This window comes from Chrysemys picta, chromosome 1 (assembly GCF_011386835.1).
Source record: "Chrysemys picta bellii isolate R12L10 chromosome 1, ASM1138683v2, whole genome shotgun sequence".
NCBI classification, from domain to species: Eukaryota; Metazoa; Chordata; order Testudines; family Emydidae; genus Chrysemys; species Chrysemys picta.
Window position 1 is genome coordinate 195,096,820 of NC_088791.1, and position 18,185 is coordinate 195,115,004.

General features: G+C 46.6%; 1 protein-coding gene across 6 annotated transcripts in view; it reads left to right on the forward strand.

Annotated features, from left to right (window-relative positions):
• The window catches only part of KCNJ15 (potassium inwardly rectifying channel subfamily J member 15), a 40,547-nt gene that overhangs the window by 12,109 nt on the left and 10,253 nt on the right, over window positions 1-18,185 (forward strand). Inside the window, exons 3-4 of one of the 6 annotated variants that reach the window (XM_065590667.1) lie at window positions 11,619-11,708; window positions 17,870-17,960. The exons of 4 other annotated variants lie outside the window; for them this stretch is intronic. The gene's annotated coding sequence lies outside the window, so the exon portion shown is untranslated. The remainder of the gene's footprint in view (window positions 1-11,618; window positions 11,709-17,869; window positions 17,961-18,185) is intronic. One more of the 6 variants, XM_042859241.2, reaches the window with a different exon arrangement.

The following is an 18,185-nucleotide window of genomic DNA, read 5'->3' on the forward strand; positions in this document are numbered from 1 at the left end:
CTGGGAATCATCAGGTTTGAGTTGGAGGAAAGCTGACACCCCCCTCACTGTCCATGAGGAAATGTTTGCAGAGATTTCCTCCCCCAGAGCCTGTCCTGAGGGCCTTACCACCATGGGGGTGAACTGGGACACTGGCTTCAGTGGGGCCACTACGCAGTGTGAGTAAAGGTAACAGAATCAGGCCTTTCAGAACACCATAGGCATTCCAGTTAGTTTTGGAGATAGTGTGGGGCTTGAAGAGGAATGCAGCCAGTGAACCCCTTCAGCTCTAAAAATGGTTCCCTCTAGAGCAGCAATTGTGGCAGTGTGGGGAAGCCCACAGTGCTGCAGCCTTTCTCCTTTCTGCACTGTGGATAAGGAGAGGATGGCAATGCTGTCAGTCCAGCACCTTTCACAAACCCTTTCTAATCCCTTGCCATATTGGATTAAAGGGAGGCTCTAAGGTTACAGCTGCAAGCTACCATTTCCTTATAAAGCTCCCTAATATTTCTCCCCATTGAGCTTTGATTTTTGTTTACCCTGCCTCATAAAACATCAATGCATTCAAGAGTGTAATTGGAATACTTTGTATAAACAGAGCAGGGAGCCACACAATCTAGTAGTTTATATTATTTTCACTTTATAATTATTTTTTAAAAAAATCTCTGTAGCACTCTATATTTATGGCTTGAAAACACAATCAAATAGTTTGGGATTCCAACACCATAAACTTCCTTCCACAGGCAGCACTAGAATGTTCTCATTAACAGTGGACCTCTCATGTTTCTGCTCTGAAACAACAGGTATAACCAAATTCTTCTGGAGGCCTTTCCTTCCTCTCCCCAGAAATGTGCAGAAGTGGGGGGAAAAGGCATTTTTTCCATTCATTGCATGGAGAATATGAAAACTTGGCACACAAGTGAGTTATGTACTGGAATTTGGGTGGGTCTAGGAAAAAGCACAGTCTTCAGTGGAAAACATATATGGGTGTGTGTGTGTATGAGAGAAAGCCTTTTAAACCATAAATTGATCACATGCATAGACTGGTGAGGAAAGAAACAGAAAATTGCCCTGAAATAATACACTGAGCTGGTACTGAAAACAAGCACTACTGCCCCAATTTGACAGTGCCATTGGCATTTTAAATATCATTCCATTAGTTTCATAGTGTAACTATTTCAGTGCTCATTATAAGTTCAGACTGTAGCTTTAAGCCATTATCCACGTGGGTGATGGTGAGGGCTCAGTGGCATATGCACCAGCAGCTGCTGCCGGAGTTGAGCAGTAGGCCTAGATCCTCAAAGGTGTTTAGACGTGGAACTCCCATTGGGAGTTAGGTGCTTCAGTACCTTTGACAGTCTGGGCTTAGGGCCCAATTCTCCATTCTGCTATAGCTCCTTTGCTCTGCTTCAGTTAGCAGCCATTCATACGTTAGAGGGACCTCTTTGGGGACATGAACTGCATGTTTGTTTGGCCTGTCAGCAAAACTCAGTGGGCGTTTTGACAAAGAACTTGAAGATTTAGCTCAAAGAGGATACTCTGAGCCCTGTATTTGTTGGACATTAGTGATATGGCTAAGGTATCACAAAGGGTCAGTTCAGAAGTTCCATTTGTGTCACGATCTAAAGACTTTTCCTAATTGAACCTAGCAATTCTGTAGGCAAGAAGTGCAGAGGAATGTGTATTCAAAACCAGATGTTTCCAAACCAAGCCTAGATCCAGCAATACCTCACAAATTAACACTTGGTTAATAGGCAAACCTGCTCATACTTGCAACTGCTCGTTCTCAATCCACTACTCAACGAAGATGCAGCAAATGAGTGTTGCACTGAAAAAGCATGTTACCAGTGACAAGTCTACATGGTGGGGTAATGCACATGACAGGGATGTAATTTCTAAAGCACACTACCGTTCTGCACATTAATAGGTCTGTGTAGACCCTGCTACTGCACCACAAGTTACTTTTACAAAATACACTACTGGTTATTTAAGAGAGTACTATCTTCTGAAGTGCTATTATACATAGTGAAAGCTAATCTGAGGTGGTCAGAATAAATGAACAAAGTATATGTACTGATGCATCATCTGTAAGGTGACTCCATGTCCTGATTTCACCAGACAGTACCAGTTTTTTACTGCATCAGTTCACATGTTTGTCTGTTTAAGAGCTAAAGAGTGGAATTTGCTCTGTGTTTACTAGAAACAAACAGTTCAAGGGAACAAGTGGTCGTGTGCTTTACAACGTTTGGAGTTTAAAACGAAAACTCAAACGAGAGTGGCCATCCTTGAAGCTGTTCTTTAACTCGGAGTGAGTGTTCAACATGCTTATTCAGTAATATATGATCAGCTCATTCAAAACCCAAAATAGCTGCAAGAAAATCCTCCACTCTGAGTAACATGCATGTGTCGCTGCTGTCTCAAAAGCTGGCAGTATGACACCAGCACACATTTTCAAAATAAAGGGGGCCAGGGTTTCACCCTTTAGGACAGTGGGAGTTTTGCCATTGACTTCAGTGCAGCCACATTTTTACCCCCTGTGTACTTTTATCTTTTGAATGGCTATGTCGCAGCCCTAAAAATAATGTCTACACAAGTGTCCCAGTTTTTGATTTTGAAAATATAAATCGTTTTATTTTTTCATCATGGCTGTTTACTCATTAACAAAGGATGAAATTCACCCCTGTGCAAAAGACCAGCATGAAGTGTAAGGCACCATTTACTTCCCACTTATGCCTGTGTAGCTTAAGTGGCACATAGACCTTGTACTGGCCAACTATACAGGAGTAAATTTCACCCAGACCGTAGTAACCTGTAGTGTGTTTCCCAGCTGCTCATGCAAATTAGTGAAATTCTGCTGTAATTGGGTTTTTTAGTTGCTGAGCTTAGAGCAGAATGCTGTCATGTGGTAAGTGAGGGCAGGTCTACACTACAAACGTGTTGGTGCAGCTGCACCAATGCAGCTGCTCTGCTGTGGTGCTGCTGCTGAAGATGCTCTAAGCCAATAGAAGAGAGCTCTCCTGTCGGTTTAGTAACTCCACCTTTGCGAGAGGTGGTAGCTAGGTCAGCGGGAGAAGCTCTGCCACTGACAAAGCACTGTCTACATGGGGAAGGGATGGGAGTTAAGTCGGTATAACTACCTCGCTCAGGGGTGTGAATTTTCCACACCCCTGAGCAAGGTAGTTATACCAAAGCAAGTATGTAGTGTAGACCTGGCCCGAGTTAGTGTTTAGCAGAATGAAATTAAAGCTTTGCTTTAAAATCTAATAGACTTAGATGGGGAAAAAAGATACTTTGTCTTATCATCTGCCCTTCCACAGCATGAACTTGTTCACACAGGCAATGGAATTCTTCTGCATAGCACAAGCACTTCCTGAGAAAACAAGTTTTGAGATGAAACCATGACAAGAGGAGTCGTCCTTTCTTGGAAACACACTTTATAATACTGTAAAATCATAAGACCAGATTCACTGGTATGCTCTGGTCATGCAAAGCAGCCATAAATCTGATTTAACTAGCAGATGATGTTAGATTTATTGCTATTTTGCATAGCAGCTGAAGAATACAGGTGAATCTGGCCCATAGCTCTCAGAGATGGAAAACTCTAGTAGTGTGACTGGGTCTCTCCTGTTTCTGGGAAAGAATATGCTGTATTTCCCCAACTGGCTTAGATTCTATCTATATTAGAGCTGAGCTGACCAAAAGACCCAACAATATACTGACCTTTTAATGAAGGACTTTGTACTCCTTGCCCTTTTTCTTCCCTTACGAAGCTGTAGTATGGTTTTAAATAGCATGCTGTGCTTCTTGTATACCAGAAGAATTTTATTTTGTGAAGATGTTTCCAGGTTGATGTAATGTTTTTATTTCATCATAAACTTTCTTCTAAGCCCTCTTCAGAGCTGTGCTTGGTATTTTCATTATAGTGTGTAAAATAAAATTATTTTGGAGAGAGAGAGAGTGTTCGGGGAGTTCGGGGGGTGGAGGGGCTCCTCTGATTAGTACTGCCACCTACCCTTTGTTCACTACTGATGATGCTGTAGGCCTTCTAGGTGCTGAATAAAGGAGTGAGTTTGTTACAAAAGCTGCCATAGCAAAATTTTGACACTCTCCAGTGAGCCGTACCTTGCTGCCACACCTACCCTCTGCTATAAATGCAAGTGTATTGAGACTAATTAAAAAACAAACCCCAACTTGACTGTAATAGAGCACATGCAGGCAGCAGTGAAATGAATTAGCAAATAGTTAACTGCAACTACTTAAAAGAAAGAGCTCTTCAGAGCATGTATGAGTGACCCAATATATGGAAGCACAGCCAAGCCTCCTATAGCATGGCAAAGTGTAACTGATTTACTATGTTAGTTCTTAAGGACAGGTTGTGCCTGGTCAAGCCATGCATTACTCCTCCTGCCTCCTTCCCCAAGCACATGGAGAGCAAACTCAGGAGTAAAGCCCATCCCAGGCTATGGAATCCTCTTTAAGGAGGGTTTCAAGGGCAGTGCACGGTCCTGACTTCCATTGACACCCAAAGATCCTCAGTTGTGGGGACCAAGCCCCCCTTTCCTCGATGGAAATCCCTGACCACCTGACAGGAGGATCCGTGAGGGGAACTTTGTGGAGGCCCCGGCACCCTTGTAGCATTTTCCCTGGAGGGTTATGATCTGGGCCACATATAGTAACCTCTGCTGGAGAGACAGTAAGCATGAGAGATGTAGCAGCGGGAAGGTCTGGTCTGTTAAAAGAGAGAAAGAAAGAAAGAATAACTGAAATTGGTGACAGAGGGGACACGGCAGCCTTCCCTGGGCAAAATCCTGCAACGACAGATCAATTATTCTGGGACCTAAACAAATTATCAGCTAGATGCTCAGCTGTTATAAACTGTCCAAGTTCTAGTGAAGTAAACGGACCTACCCCAATTTACACCAGCTAGGTTCTGGTTGTATATAGTTCCTAGAAAGCCAAACAGATGGTAACACATTGATCACTACTAGTGCCTGTGGGCCAGTACTGAACCAATGACCTAAAAAAGCTCTTGTATCCCATACGAATTCTCTGAGTCATCCAAGTGGTTGTTTATTCCTAATTTATTTACAATGAAGAAACCCTGCCCATTTAAAAGTGATACCTCTAGGTGCAACTGTACTCTTCATTTCACTAAGTGTTGCTGGGGCCTAGGACAGACTCTGGTCTGCTTCCTCATCTACTTGCTGAACTCCTGACTAGGAAAAGCCCAGGGTAAGTTAATGCTGTTGTGAGTTACCGAGTTGTCAATTTTGTTAACAATTATGCTCCCAGCAGAGAGCGGCACACTTTAAAATACATTTTCTCTGCTCTGCAACAATGCTGCGTTGGAAAAGCTGGTTTGGGTTGAAATCATTGAGAAGTTAAATGGAAACATGAAAAACGAGTGTAATCTTGTTAATTTTAGATGCATTGTTAGCCAGTGAATTGAACACTCATCTGCAGGCCAGGAGACCTGGATTCTCTTTCTGACTATGCCATGACCTGCTGTGGGACTTTGGGCAAGTCACTTTACCTTGCTGTGCCTCTGTTTTTCTTCTCAATCTTTATCTGCCTTGTCTACTTGGCTTCTGAGGAGTTTGGGGCAGGGAGTGTCTCTTACTATGTGCTTGTGTGGAGGAGGAATGGTGCTAAGTAGAAAATGGCTGAAGTGAACATCAAAGAGCCTATTCCTATTAACGTTAATAATTCATTAGGTATGTATAGTGAGAAGTAACGTGCAATAGATTTCAAAGGTTTGGGGAGAAGAATGATGGTCCAGTGGTTAGGGTGCTGGCTTGAGAGACCTGGGTTCTGTCACCAGGGCCAGCTCTAGGCACCAGCAAAGCAAGCAGGTGCTTGGGGCGGCAAATTTGCAGGGGCACAAGAATCCATCATGAGAGCTGAGAACCAACAGGGAGCCCTGGGAGCTGTAGTTCCTTGGTTAGCTCCCTGCCTATAGAGCCAGCCCTGGAGCAGGGAAAGAACTACATTTCCCAGCATTCCCTCAGCCACAATTAACAGGAAAGGGAGGGGGAAGGAGTGTAGAGCTGAAACGTCATGCTGCAATGGTAGGAACAGAGCCAGCTCTAGGTTTTTTGCTGCCCCCCACCTCAGCCCTGGGCTCCTCCCACACCCCTGTGTTGCCCCAGCCCTGGACTCTCCCCTGCCCACACCCCCTGCTGCCCCAGCTCTGGCCCCCACCCGCACCTCCTGCCACCCCAGCCCTGGGCTCTTCTCCCCCCCCTGCACCCGCACCCCTGCTGCCCCAGCTCTGGCTCCCACCTGCATCTCCTGCCACCCCAGCCCTGGGCTCTTCCCCCATTCCCCACCCGCATCTCCTGCCACCCCAGCCCTGGGCACTTCCCCCATCCCCCACCCGCACCTCCTGCCACCCCAGCCCTGGGCTCTTCTCTCCCCCTCCGCACCCGCACCCCCTGCTGCCCCAGCTCTGGCTCCCACCCGCATCTCCTGCCACCCCAGCCCTGGGCTCTTCTCCCCCCCGCACCCGCACCTCCTGCCACCCCAGCCCTGGGCTCTCCCCCAAAGAAAGAATTGGGTGGACTAAATGGACATTGCACCTCTCTATCTGAAGCCTAGCAAGGCAGGTACCTGGATCCCGCTAGAATTTAAAATGAAAAGTAAGGGAGGGGCGGCGCTACTAGACTGGGCAGCTTTAGATACAGTACCAGGCACGTAGGAGGATTTACACTTCTGAGCCATGGAAGCAGAAATAGACTTTTCTTTTCCAGATTTAGCTAATATTCAGAAAGGGAATCCAGCACCTGCCTTCCAGATTTGAACACCCTCAAAATTCAGGAGTGCTCAAGCTCAATTTGGGCAGCTGTTACTTCCTTTCTCCCAAATCACATATACTGATCCACTGTAACTTGCTGTAGGAAAAAGTAGAATAAATTGAGCAAGAAATGCTTCCCAGTGGTTATTAGGACTGGAATTGCTATTTCCAACAGCCATTGCTTTATTAATTATTATTATTATTATTATATTATTTTTAAGTTTTAGTTTTATTTGTTTAAAAGGAAGACCGTGATATTGCATTGGCAAATTCCCCATAGAAACAAAGAATGGAACAAAAGAATAATAAAGGCACCTCAACTTTTCCTCATTTATGTAGGACAGTCTTATAATATGCATCCAGATATCCTCCAATCACACAAGCTGAAAATTGTTCCACTTTTTTACTGCAGTTCTGTAACTATATGGGAACCAATCCTGTCTGTGTTCTGTGCACATCCAAAATTCCTGCTGAATGACCTGCCCTGGGAGTGAGTTACCAGTGACCCAGGGCTGGGGCGGCAGGAGGGTGCAGTGGGGGTGGGGGGGGGGGGCAGCCAAAATTTTTTTTGCTTGGGGCAGCAAAAAACCTAGAGCTGGCCCTGTCTGTCACAGACTCCCTGTGTGACTTTGAACAAGTCACTTAGCCTCTCTCTCTCTCTGCCTCAGTTTCCCCACCTGGAAAGGGGGCTAATAGCACTGCCCTACCTCGCCAAGGTGTTGTTAATAAATACAGTACTCAGATAATGTGGTAATGGGGGCAGTATAGGTATGGCAGATGGATAGAGACAGGGATACAACCAGAATTTTCCTGAGGAGGGGACCAGGATTCTCCCTCCCCCGCCCTGCAACCCTCCCCCAAGCTCTCTCCTTCTGCACCTAGACCTGGGCTCGTCCCCCTGCACCCAGCTCCACATGCACTTCCTTCTTGTGACCCCAGACTCACTCAGCGCATGCGCTTCCTGCACCCAGCCCCGCAGTCTCTCTGCCCCCACACCCAGCTCCATGCTCTTACTCAGTGAGGCAGTCAAGCTGAAGAGCACCATCCTCACTAGGGGGTAGGCAGCTCGGGGAGCCCCAGATCCCAATTTCCTTCTGCATCTCCACTTCCCCAGAAAGAACTGAAAGCCCAGCTCCAGTCCTCAAACTATGGTGGGAATTCCAGGTATCCTCTGCTCCACTGCTCCCCAGCAGCTGGGAGGCCCCCATGCCCATGGGCACCAGAAAGACTACAAAAGTTGGGGGACCAAGCAAGCACATGGGGTTGCAGTGCTATTCCAATTGGCCTGGCTGTCCAGTGAGTGGCATTGCAAACTGGTGCATGGCGGCACAATGCCACTCAAATGTCCTGCTCTGGTCAGGGGCCAAAGTGGGTAGGGTGGCCATTGATGCATCCCCAGAATACAGGACATCCAGCTCGGTTGCATGAACTTCCGGAGTGGTGTGGACCCACCCCTGCTGTCACAATCCCGCCGCTGTACAGTCACACCACACAGAGGATGCCATTTTGCAGAGCTTGCTGCCCCACCCCCAGCAGCATGACCTTGCATGCACAGTCACGTCACAGGGTGAGCCTGACTTGCTGTTTAAGGGCTGGTGATCAATTTTGCTAAATGGATGATGATGTTTAATTCTGGAGCTCAGCGACTGTAACACCTAACATGGTATAAACCAAGTGGAAATATCACAGATAAAAATCTCTATCCCAGGGTGCAATGGTGAGGCCATGCTGGCAGGGGTGGAGCAGCGTGCCCTGTAAAATGACGTTCTCTGTGCATCCACGTCGCAATGATACTGGACAAAACCATGCCTGATTTTATATCAGTCCTGGACAGGGTGACAAACTTTACACAGGAGTGTCCAACCTACAGCTGGATGAATAATCTGCCTGCAATTGGAGGCCACTGTCTCACCCCCCTCTCTTGCCTCCCAGGTTGTTGAGCCCCTGGATAAAGGTTTTGACCAGTGATATTTCTGCTTACACAGAGGCTGAGATCCAGAATTAACAATCCTTATCAATTTAGCAAAATTGAGCATCAGCAGTTAACAAAAATCAAGCCTGACTTACCAGCTGCCCCAGGTTGCCTGGGAGAGTCCTGATTTGCCCCATTTCTGGTTCCGAGGCAGCTGAGACTGAGGGCTTGTCTACACTACCACTTCAGTCGATATAAGTTACGTTGCTCAGGGGTGTGAAAAAAACCACCACCACCCCGAGCGACGCGACTTACATCCACTTAAAGCGCTGTCTACACTGTGCTACGTTGGTGGGAGATGCTCTGCCACCAACGTAGCTTCTGCTTCTCATTTAGGTGGAGTAATTATGTCACCAGGAGAGCATTTGATGCAGTGGCGCCAATCTAGCATGGTAGTGAAAACAAGCCCTGTGTGAGGGTTTAGTGCTGCTGCTCCCCAGGTGCCAGCAGAGGGTCCCTTTGTGCAGAAGCTGTCTAAGAAGCAAATTCGGCCTTTCTTTCTGCTTCATCATCTGTCTGGCTATTTGCACTGTATGCCTCCACCTCTCATTGGGACTGTTCCTCTTCTAGTTTTGTCTCTGATTCTGCAGCATACAGCAGGGGAGGCAGGTACCAGTCCTAGTCCTCATCAGTAGCAACAGTGTGAGCTTCCCTTAAGGTATATACACAGGTAACCCTTCTGCCAGGAAGTTAACAGCAGCAATAAGAGCCAGGTTCAATATAAGTAGGGTCCCTCTCGCCAAATAACTAAACTGATGTCTCGAGCCCCCTCCCAGAAACTGGGAAAGTTAAATGCACCCTAGCCATTAAGCTGTCTTGTGCACAAGCTCTCTGCGACTGCGTACGCAGAAGGAAATCTTTATTATGGGAAAGAGAACCCAGTGCTAAAGTTGGGAAAACGCAGCACCAGAATGTATATGCAAATAAACCCAACCCATTTCAGTAACTTTGGCAGTAGTCTGCCTAACTTTCGTCCCCCCTGCTATGGGAGTCCCCTATACCACCTCACCCATCTACCAAGATCCACTCATTGGAATCAGTAGTCCAAGTGTCTCTTTGCAGGTCTCCTCCAGTCCCAAAGGAGCAGCTTGCCTGGTCCTGCCTGGAGGTACCACCACCTAACCCATTTTAATCATTCAGGTTTACTAAGGAGAGTCCATTCAATGAACTGCTGTCCCCTTCACTGTCCCACACCATAAAGTCCTTTGCATTGTCTGTTGTGGTAAAGTCCTTGATCTGCATTGTTTCTCACAGTGAAGTGTGCTAAGAGGGCTAAGCACCTTGAGTAGCGCTCTGGCTGCTTAGAAATTAGCTCTTTGTTAGCGATGGCCTAGTTCACAAGAAATTTTCACATTTTAAAATGTTTCATTCTGACTTGGACCAAAATCATGTTTTGACATTTTACTGTGAACCTGAAACTCCAGAAATGGTTTCTTTTGAAAATGCTGACTCAGAGTGTTTCTGAAATGAAAAAGGCTCCCCTAGGCTGCATGAAATTGATAGAATTCTTGTCTTGACAGGAATCTTGATAGGATTCAGGAGTGAGCAGCAGTAAACCTGACAAGAATCCTGTTAATTTCACCACAAACTGCCAGGGAATGGATTACAGGGATTTGTGGCTAGGCGCGGCCCTGCTACACGGACTACCTGAGCTGGGAATGCCAGGACTTCCAGACAGACAGGCCAAATGGCTCCCCCAACCCAGGGAACCAGCTGGCCTGGGAGTCTGGAAGCCCTGGTCTCCACATCCCAGGGCAGTCTGTAGGATGGAGCTGCCCAGGAGCTGCATTCGGGAAATCCATCCCAAGACTTCCCGGCTCCGTGCTGGGAAGTCCTGAGAATCCCCCAGTTTCCAGGTTATGGCTCCGCAGCTTTAGCCTAGAAGCCCTGGGAACCTCAAGGTTTCCAGGCTACTTGCTATGGAGACTGGAGCCAAGCTATAATTAGAGTGGGGGCTCCCAGCGTTTCCAGGCTCCCGGCTCCATGCCAGAGAGGAGGTGCCCTGGAACCATGGACCCAGGAAGCCCTGAGGTCTCTATCCCCAAAGCCAGCCACACAACAGGGCTGCCCCAGAACTGTGGACACTTGCCGCTACATAAAACAACATATTTCCCCCTAGCCTCATTCTTGGAAATGGTTGAACCATTTTGGCTGAAACTCCCATAAATAATTCACCCTGCAGCAGACCCCCAGCATGGAAAATTTGAGCCCAAATGGTTAAAGTTTGGCAAAGTTATAACTGAAAACAGGGTGTGATAATGGGAAGTGTCAGACCACCTTCACTGTAGGTGGCGCTATCAGCCTTGCCTAACATAAGAGACTCGTAAAGCAATAAATAAAACATGTAGGAGACCAATATACTGTGGTGGTAACACATGTAAATAGGTAGAACCCCTTTAGTTCAAAGAGCTAAGGAGGGCAGGACAGGAAGGGGATACCTCCCAGGACAAGGGAAAACAGCACACCAAGGAATACCTCACAGGGGAAAGACACACCCCAGAGGGAAGTGGGGAGAGGGCATGGGGATGGAGGACCCCAGGAGGCACACTAACAAGATAAGGGGGAAAGAAATGGGGAGCCTCATACAGCAAAGCCTATTGGACAAAAAATGGGTAGGATCTAGGATCTTTGGAGTTCTAATCCTGGCTTGGCTACTGTCTTGTTATGCAGCTTTGGCTAAGACATTGGCCTCTCTCTCTGCTCCTTTCTGCCTACATAAAGTGGGCTAGGGATGCTTGCCTGCTTCACAGCAGTGTTGTGAGCATTAAATAGTGTTTGTACAGTGCTTTGAAGCTGTAAGTGATACAGTGGGGAAGTGCTAAGTATTATGATGATAAGCATGTTCAGCTGATAATGGCTCTTTGTAACCTGCAGTTTAATTCCAGCACGCCGAGCCTCAGAAATGGAAAGTGTGACTTCATAGTGAACTAGTGTCTGTTTAGACTTGCCCTCCTAAAATGACAGGTAAGGTTTGCACAGCATGAACTAGAGGAAGGGTGATGGGAGGGCAGAGCACCGCTCAGGAATTAGGAGTCAGAATGCCTGGCTATGCTAATAAAGAGTAAAGATGAAAGCACTTTGAACTTAAGGAATTTGAAAAAATAATATCCCAGCAAGAGCCACATAAAAAAGTTCTGAACATTTTGTTACTGAGGAAAAATCATTCATAAAAAAGTTTGAACATAACAGGTTTCTGGTGATGCTTTGCATAAATGTTTGTCTCTGTTCCAGCAGCATTTTATAACTTGTTTCATACAACAGAAAAACAAACTTTAGTAACCGTTTAGTTTGTTTAAAAAAATGGTGCTCATGAAGGATTCTAGATTGATAGCTCTGTTGACAGCAAAAACCTCTGTTTATCTACTGGACATGGGCAGTGGCAGGGACTATGTTCCTCAAACCTGTTTGACGGGTCTGATCTAAAGCCCATTGAAACCAACGGAATCATTGACGTGGATGGATTTTCTATCTATCTATCTATCTATCTATCTATCTTCTTTTATTCTTCGGCCCATCATTGTGGTACCAGAGCATCTTACACATCAAATCAATAGCAATGGCCCTGATCAGGCCCTTGGAGAGATATGAATCTCTGCTGGACACAATGGAACACCCAGACTTGTTTGATTTGACCTCTTCCTCGACTGACCAAATGTGTCAGGCAGAGAAAAACTTATGAAAAACCATGACTGGATTTGGATGTTTTACTCCCTTCGCTGAGAGATGCATGTCTAAGGTTAGTCAGAGAGAGCTATTCATATCATCCATTGGATTCTGTTTTATGTGCCTTAGTATCAACTGGTGGTTGGGGAGAGGCAAATGGACAGGCTATTAAATGGCTAGCTTCAGGAACTGATCTATCAGCCACAGGCAGATATATTTATAGGCATGAGGGTCCAGCCCTTTTACAAATAAAAAGCAATTAATTAAAAAAATATTGGCTCTGTTGATCACATGGGCTACCAACCTGTCCTTCCCTGGTCCCAGCTGTAGAGGAGACTGTTACTCCAGCCTGGAGCCCAGCCTGGAGCCTAGAAGTAACAGTCGCTGGAAGTGTCCAGGGTTTCAGGTGACAAGGCTCTATTACTGGATGCTGCAGCCTGGGGAAGGTGAGGAGCTCATTTTCAGGTACTGCCCACCTTTCTGATTCCATGTGTTGGAACATGGAGGAGGGTCTAGCTGGTCAACTATAACAGAGCAGAACCTGCCACCGTGCGGCACTTGTGTAGTCCAGAGGGATGGTGGACAAAGTTGTGAGAATTTCTGAGACACTTGTACAACCCACTGAACCTTGTGTGACTAGGGTTGCCAACTTTCTAATCACACAAAACCGAACACCCTTGCCCCGCCCCCTACCCCCACTTCTCTGAGGCCTTGCCCATGCCCCGCCCCTTCTCCAAGGCCCTGCCCCGGCTCGCTCCATCCCCCGTTCCTCCCTCCCTCCCTCCCTCTCCCCCACCCTCATTCACTTTCACCAGGCTGGGGCAGGGGGTTGGGGTGCGGGAGGGAGTCTGGGCTCTTGGCTGGGAGTGCAGGCTCTTGGGTGGGGCTGGGGATGAAGGGTTTGGGGTACAGGAAGGGGACTCTGGGCTGGGGCAGGGGGTTGGGGTGTAGGAGGGTGTGAGGGCTCCAGCTGGGGGTGGGGGCAGGGATGAGGAGTTTGGATGCAGGAGGGGGCTCTGGGCTGGGGCAGGGGGTTGGGGTGCATGAGGGGGTGAGGGCTGTGGCTGGGGGTGTAGGCTCTGGGGTGGGGCCAGGGATTCATAGATTCTAGGACTGGAAGGGACCTCGAGAGGTCATCGAGTCCAGTCCCCTGCCCTCATGGCAGGTCCAAATACTGTCTAGACCATCCCCTGATAGACATTTATCTAACCTACTCTTAAATATCTCCAGAGATGGAGATTCCACAACCTCCGTAGGCAATTTATTCCAGTGTCTAACCACCCTGACAGTTAGGAACTTTTTCCTAATGTCCAACCTAAAACTCCCTTGCTGCAGTTTAAGCCCATTGCTTCTTGTTCTATCCTTAGAGGCTAAGGTGAACAAGTTTCTCCCCCCTCCTTAGGACTCATAGACTCATAGACTTCAGGTCAGAAGGGACCATTATGATCATCTAGTCTGACCTCCCGCACAACGTAGGCCACAGAATCTCACCCACGCACTCCTGTAACAAAACCCCTAACCTATGTCTGAGTTATTGAAGTCCTCAAATCGTGGTTTAAAGACCTCAAGGTGCAGAGAATCCTCCAGCAAGTGACCCATGCCCCATGCTGCAGAGGAAGGTGAAAAACCTCCAGGGCCTCTGCCAATCTGCCCTGGAGGAAAATTCCTTCCCGACCCCAAATATGGCAGTCAGTTAAATCCTGAGCATGTGGGCAAGACTCACCAGCCAGCACCCAGGAAAGAATTCTCTGTAGCAACTCAGCTCCCACCCTTTTACATACCTGAAAACTGCTATCATGTCCCCTCTCAGTCTTCTCTTTTCCAAACTAAACAAACCCAACTCTTCCAGTCTTCCTTCATAGGTCATGTTCTCAAGACCTTTAATCATTCTTGTTGCTCTTCTCTGGACCCTCTCCAATTTCTCCACATCTTTCTTGAAATGCGGTGCCCAGAACTGGACACAATACTCCAGTTGAGGCCTAACCAGCGCAGAGTAGAGCGGAAGAATGACTTCTTGTGTCTTGCTCACAACACACCTGTTAATGCATCCCAGAATCATGTTTGCTTTTTTTTGCAACAGCATCACACTGTTGACTCATATTTAGCTGGTGGTCCACTATAACCCCTAGATCCCTTTCTGCCATACTCCTTCCTAGACAGTCTCTTCCCATTCTGTATGTGTGAAACTGATTGTTCCTTCCTAAGTGGAGCACTTTGCATTTGTCTTTGTTAAACTTCATCCTGTTTAACTCAGACCATTTCTCCAATTTGTCCAGATCATTTTGAATTATGACCCTGTCCTCCAAAGCAGTTGCAATCCCTCCCAGTTTGGTATCATCTGCAAACTTAATAAGCGTACTTTCTATGCCAATATCTAAGTCATTGATGAAGATATTGAACAGAGCCGGTCCCAAAACAGACCCCTGTGGAACCCCACTTGTTATACCTTTCCAGCAGGATTGGGAACCATTAATAACGACTCTCTGAGTACGGTTATCCAGCCTGTTATGCACCCACCTTATAGTAGCCCCATCTAAATTGTATTTGCCTAGTTTATCGATAAGAATATCATGCAAGACCGTATCAAATGCCTTACTAAAGTCTAGGTATACCACATCCACTGCTTCTCCCTTATCCACAAGACTCATTATCCTATCAAAGAAAGCTATCAGATTGCTTTGACATGATTTGTTCTTTATAAATCCATGCTGGCTATTCCCTATCACCTTACCACCTTCCAAGTGTTTGCAGATGATTTCCTTAATTACTTGCTCCACTATCTTCCCTGGCACAGAAGTTAAACTAACTGGTCTGTAGTTTCCTGGGTTGTCTTTATTTCCCTTTTTATAGATGGGCACTATATTTGCCCTTTTCCAGTCTTCTGGAATCTCTCCCGTCTCCCATGATTTTCCAAAGATAATAGCTAGAGGCTCAGATACCTCCTCTATCAGCTCCTTGAGTATTCTAGGATGCATTTCATCAGGCCCTGGTGACTTGCAGGCATCTAACTTTTCTAAGTGATTTTTAACTTGTTCTTTTTTTATTTTATCTTCTAAACCTACCCCCTTCCCATTAACATTCACTATGTTAGGCATTCCGTCAGACTTCTCGGTGAAGACTGAAACAAAGAAGTCATTAAGCATCTCTGCCATTTCCAAGTTTCCCGTTACTGTTTCTCCCTCCTCACTGAGCAGTGGGCCTACCCTGTCTTTGGTCTTCCTCTTGCTTCTAATGTATTGATAAAAAGTCTTCTTGTTTTCCTTTATTCCTGTAGCTAGTTTGAGCTCATTTTGTGCCTTTGCCTTTCTAATCTTGCCCCTGCATTCCTGTGTTGTTTGCCTATATTCATCCTTTGTAATCGGACCTAGTTTCCATTTTTTATATGACTCCTTTTTATTTTTTAGATCATGCAAGATCTTGTGGTTAAGCCAAGGTGGTCTTTTGCCACGTTTTCTATCTTTCCTACCCAGCGGAATAGCTTGCTTTTGGGCCTTTAATAGTGTCCCTTTAAAAAAATGCCGACTCTCCTCAGTTGTTTTTCCCCTCAGTCTTGATTCCCATGGGACCTTACCTATCAGCTCTCTGAGCTTACCAAAATCTGCCTTCCTGAAATCCATTGTCTCTATTTTGCTGTACTTCCTTCTAACCTTCCTTAGAGTTGCAAACTCTATGATTTCATGATCACTTTCACCCAAGCTGCCTTCTACTTTCAAATTCTCAACGAGTTCCTCCCTATTTGTTAAAATCAAGTCTAGAACAGCTTCCCCCCTAGTAGCTTTTTCAACCTTCTGAAATAAAAAGTTGTCTGCAATGCAGTCCAAGAACCTATTGGATAGTCTGTGCCCTGCTGTGTTATTTTTCCAACATATATCTGGATAGTTGAAGTCCCCCATCACCACCAAATCTTGGGCTTTGGATGATTTTGTTAGTTGTTTAAAAAAAGCCTCATCCACCTCTTCCACCTGGTTAGGTGGCCTGTGGTAGACTCCTAGCATGACATCACCCTTGTTTTTTACTCCTTTTAGGCTAACCCAGAGACTTTCAACACTTCTGTCTCCTATGTCCATCTCAGTCCAAGGAGTTTGGGGTGTGGAAGGGGGCTCTGCGCTAGGGCAGGGAGTTAGGGTGTGTGGGGGGGGTGAGGGCTCCAGCTGGGGGTGCGGGCTCTGGGATGGGTCTGGGGATGAGGGGTTTGGGGTGCAGGAGGGGGCTCCCGGCTGGGGCAGGGGGTTAGGGTGTGTGTGGGGAGTGAGGGCTCTGGTTGGGGGTGGGGCCGGGGATGAGGGGTTTGGGGTGCAGGTGGGATTGTGGGGTCCTGGCATCACTTACATTGGCTCAGAGAAAAAAGTGGCCGCCAGGTCCCTGCGGCCTCTAGGCACACGGGCAGCCAGACAGGTCTGTGTGGTGTCTTCGTGCCTGCAAGCGCTGCCTGCCTCCAGCTCAAATTGGTTGCACTTCCCAGCCAATGGGAGCTGTGGAGCCAGCATTTGGGGCAGGGGCAGCACACAGAGTCTCCCAGTCCCTCTCTGACCCAGCGCCTAGGGACCGCGGGGACCTGGCAGCCGCTTCCAGGAGCAACACAGAGCCAGAGCAGGTAGGGAGCCTGCGTTAGCCCCGGGTCCCTGCTGCGCTGCCGAACAGACTTTTCATGGCCTGGTTGGCGGTGCCAACCAGAGTCCCCAGAGTCCCTTTTCAACCGGGGTTGACCGGATGCCAGGCAACCCTATGTGTGACCTGTCAAAGATCTCAAGACGAAAAAGGTTTGTTTTCTTTTTTTCAAATGCTGGTAGCTTACAATGGCTAAAAGAGCAATGTAAGTTTTAGCCATTTATATCCAAGAGGAGAGTGGGGGAGGCTCCATTGGCAAAGCATATCCGATGGATAAGAAAGGAGGCATTTGAGGCCATTTGACCAAATAATGCTTTTGTCTTCTTTAATTGATTTGTGTAGGCTCAAGTAGGTCCTAAACAAGCAACTCTAGTTGTACGGTGTGGACATTGGTGTGTATGCAAGTGGGTCTCAGCTCTTTGATAATGTGGCCCTTGGAGTCAGTGTTAACATGAAGATACTAATTGTCAGTGGTTTGGTACATAACTCTAAGCTTTCTTGATCTTGTGTGCATTCAAGTCCTTTACCAGTACGCACTCTGGTGGGGAATCTCTCTTCTGGTGGATCCAGAGTTCTTACCAGAAATCTGGAGGGGCTAACTGTTGGGCATGACAGTACAATATAAATATCAGACTCGTCCTTCCCTTCCCTTATTATGCTACTGTTTCTTTAAGCTATCAATTAATTCTGTAGTTAGAATTGGGGTGGGGTTTGGTTTCTTTTTTAACAGGGTATTTTGGCTAAATTTTGGTAGTTTTCACTTCAGTATAAATCAACTAGTTTGCTCCCTTACAACTAGCATGTTATTGTTATTGGGAATGTTTCTTTGAAAAAATGTAAATTTGTTGTTTTAGGAATGTTTGCTGATTCAGGAAAAAATTGAAAGGAAAAGAAGTAGAATAAAAGCTGGGCAGGGAATCAAGACAGAACTAAAAAATTCCAAATGTAAGGAAGTCACCCTGTGGAAATCTTTTAAGATGCCTGTATATAAAGATGCATAGGGAATGAGATGGAGAATATTAAGGAAAATATAATGACATTATATAACTCATTGACTTGCCCTCATTTGGGATTCTGTATTGGTTACCTCATCTCAGAAGGGATATTTTCCGAATTAGAGGGGGAAGGTTGATTGGCAACTTCTGTTCAGTCTTTCTCTCTAATCTCCAC